Below are 3,792 nucleotides of genomic sequence, written 5' to 3' on the forward strand. Positions count from 1 at the left end.
CTTTTACAACTCTTGAGAATTGATCATTTCACTTGTCATGAGCAACTAAAATGTCCGCCTACGTGGGATATATCCATCTTCTCTAAGCGAGGAATATTGATTGAACATGATCGCTACATGGAAAAAAAAAGATCGTTGTCGCTGTCACACGTATACCACACTGCCAAGTCATCACGATTATTCAAATATTCAGTCAATAATCCTTGATTTTCAAAAACATGTCTAATTTTTTTTCCTTTATTCTTCTATGGGAAAGTTGTATTCCCCTTCCTTTTTATACAAATCCGTCTTTTTTTGTTCATTTCTTTTTTAAGGGGGTCATTCGGGATGATCCCTCCCATTTGGCATCTAAAATTACTACACCAAAAACTAGAATAAGAAACGCAAGAGAGAAAACGGTTAAATTAGATAGGCGATCTCTAGGATTATATACAACGCCTATCTAATTTAACCATTCTATATGATTTATTTTATTATTTTTATTAAATTGTTATTTTATTATATAGAACGCATTTCTTATTTAACCGTTCTATTTCATATATCAAATATTTTACACTCACAATATAGATCGTCCCTCCTATTTAACCGTTCTATATGTTTAACATTATTATTTTTTATTTAAAAAAAAAAAATCTAACATACCAAAAGGCTCAAAATTCTAACCCTAACTCCTCTTTCCTCTTAAGATAGTCGTCATACACTCATTCTCCTTCATAACTTCCCCTCTTGTTTTCCTCTTCTCTCACTTCTTTCCTCCTATGAGACTCTAACTCCTTTCTCTTCTACCTTCATCCCTTAATGTTCAAATAACTACAAGCTGAAGCCCGATTAAACTCCGAGCATCGTCACTGATGTTACAAAATATGCGGTGTGCAAAAATCAATATTCTCAATGTTACAAAAGTTGCGGTGTGCGAAAATTCGTCGACATCTTCCTCTGTTTACAACTAGCGGCCTTACCCAACCTCCGATACAATTAATGCGAAAGATTAAGCCATTGAATATTTGTTTTGCTCTATTTATGGTCATAAGTTGTTGCGGGTTGATTGGTGTTTAACATTATGGAGGTAGCTTGTTTAATTCTCAATTATTTATTTTAGATCTATAACTTTTATCAATTGATTTTTATGTAATGATTTGGATTAAATTCTGATTTTTCATCTTTGATTTATGGGTTCTTGTTGTAACTTCTCTATTTGCGTGCACTATCGGTGGAGGCGGTGTGGTGGTTGAGGTTGGTGGAAACGTTGCGGTGGTTCAGGTTGGTGGAAGTGTTGATGGTGGTTCAGGTTGGTGTTGAAGTGTCGTTCAGGTTGGTGTTGAAGTGTTGCTGGTGGTTCAAGTTGGTGGAAGACTGGAAGTGCCGCTGCGGTTGGTTTCGAATTTCAAGGGAAAATGAAGTTGGTGTTCTTCTGAAGTTGTAAACACATTAATAATTATTAAGTTAGTTTAGAGAATTGTATCAAAATCTACTTGAATTGTAATTACAATAAAGTTTTTTTTTTAATTAATTTGGCATCTGACTCACTTTTACAATTGCAATTCAATTTTGTTTATTGATTGATGATGTAATTTATGAAATACTGTAGTATATATGCAATTTCCATGACGCAATATTATTATCATTTTATTTTATTTTTAAAAAAACAATAAAGAGAACTGTTATCTTTGCTAACCGTTCTCTTTTATTCATTTTTTATAAGCATGTAAAACATGAAATAGAACGCTTATTTTTTGCATATAGAACGCCTCTTGTACCCATTCTCTTTTCCCTTATATAAAGAACGCCTCTTATACCCGTTCTGTAAACTTTACACATCGCTTAGCAGAAGAACGCCTCAGAGGCATTCTATAAGGCCTAATTCAACCGTTCTCTATTCCATTTTTTGTAGTAGTAAATACTCGAAAATAGTATAATTTTTTCGCTCTTTGCCTCAAATTTGGGGCTTAAAAAAGCCAGGATATCCCCACTTTCTCTATTTACAGATTTGAACACGCTATTTATGCTGAAAAATCAATGTAATGCAAAGCTTTTTACGAACCATCTTAATAACTTTAGGCAAAGGGAAGAATACCACTTCCTATTATTTTACCAAGATAATTAATTATGTTACTTGATCAAACCATTTGTGATAAATATATGCAATATTCCACAAATTAAAAACACAAGTCTTTGGGCTTTAAATAAACATGAGAAACATCCCTTAACATATTTATACATGAATTCCAAAAGCCACCTAAAGTTTATGCTTGGGGGCTTCAAATTAAAAATATAGGTCTCACCTTAACTTTCATTATAAAATGAGACCATATTTTAGAAAGTGATTCGAATGATTTTATAAATTATTTTAACACTTCACTAAACCTAAGTTTGATAAACATTCATTTTCAAACTACGGTACTTATTTAATCAAAAGAACTTCACTTTTAATTAATAAAATATGACAATGATGACAAGCACAAAACCATAAACAAAATCAGATATACAAAAGTTTGCTCACATTTTCATATCTTTGTTGAAATAAGTTGCAAATTATAACTTATCTTCATCAATCTTGGACAAAAAGGTCACACTCAATTACGAGCTAGACTTTTCTTTCCACTTCGGGTCCAGTATTGAAAATAATATAATTATTGGATCTCATTTCAAATTTTGAATTTTCGTTCAAAACAACATGTTTCTAATAAAAAATAGTATTCAAAATTTCCTTTCTGAATTTTTGTTTTCTCAATTAAATAAATTTTCAGATTCTCTATAATTGTTTGGATAATACATGTATTTTTCCAAAATGAATGAATTAAGATTCGAATTCTTCTTGACTCGAACTTGTTCTGACTTAGTTCTCCTGCGAATATAGGCTAAGGGATGGTAAACAAACCACCTACTAGACCAAAATCAAAGATTAATAAGAACAAAGAAAATATTTGATGTTCTAAATCAACTTTGAGAATAAAATCACCACAATGATATTTACAAACGTTTATACATTAGGTATGATATACTAAACCTTAAACACAATTATTTTTGTTTATAAACAAGCAAAGAACTAAATTGCTTTCGTGAACATGACTTTAACTAAAATGTGAAAGCCATGTCACTGTCCTAAATATCTAAAAAAAAAATAGGACATATACATAGGTCCATATCAGTATCATATGAATGGCCTAAATGATAGCAAGTCATTAGAACTACTACAAATTAGGGGCTCTAAGACTTGTAAAATAGTAAGAATGCGCATAACCCGAAACATGGAGGCTCTAATATCTACAAGAAAAAAAAATTGAGATATTCATTCAATTCGATCTACTTTCGGGAATCGCCTATTCTACAAATGATTTACGTAGATCTCGAGCCTTACAATTTTCAAATGCATCACAATTATTTAATGATCATTTTGTTCCTTTGAAAACTAAGTTTGCAACTGAACTTGACCATTAAACAAGTTACATACGCGAGCCATTTTCAAGTTCAATTCAAAAACTAATCTTAGTGCATTATTGTTGTTTCAATACTTCAATATACTCTAGAGATTAGAGAGTATGACTAGTATAGAGAAAAAGAAAAAACATCATGATACATACATGCTCATATGAAAGGTTATTACTCAATCATTCATCATGAAAATTATATCAAGACACTTTATTAACATAAGACAAACAATTTCATGAGTTAGAATGTAAACAAAAGACTCCTAAATTCTAAATTAAGGAGTCTTCATTTAAAATTATTCTCCATTGTTGCAGACATCTGGAATTTCGCAAGGAGGATAACATCTACTTTCTCGAGATTCAA

General features: G+C 31.2%; 1 long non-coding RNA gene across 1 annotated transcript; it reads left to right on the top strand.

Annotated features, from left to right (window-relative positions):
* The first annotated feature begins 578 nt into the window (after positions 1-578).
* On the top strand, positions 579-1,510 carry LOC110707455. Its single transcript, XR_002508496.1, has 2 exons — positions 579-1,066; positions 1,217-1,510. It is a non-coding gene; the product is annotated as an uncharacterized LOC110707455 (long non-coding RNA).
* Positions 1,511-3,792: the final 2,282 nt, after the last annotated feature.

Source organism: Chenopodium quinoa, unplaced genomic scaffold, assembly GCF_001683475.1.
Source record: "Chenopodium quinoa cultivar QQ74 unplaced genomic scaffold, ASM168347v1, whole genome shotgun sequence".
NCBI lineage: Eukaryota > Viridiplantae > Streptophyta > Magnoliopsida > Caryophyllales > Amaranthaceae > Chenopodium > Chenopodium quinoa.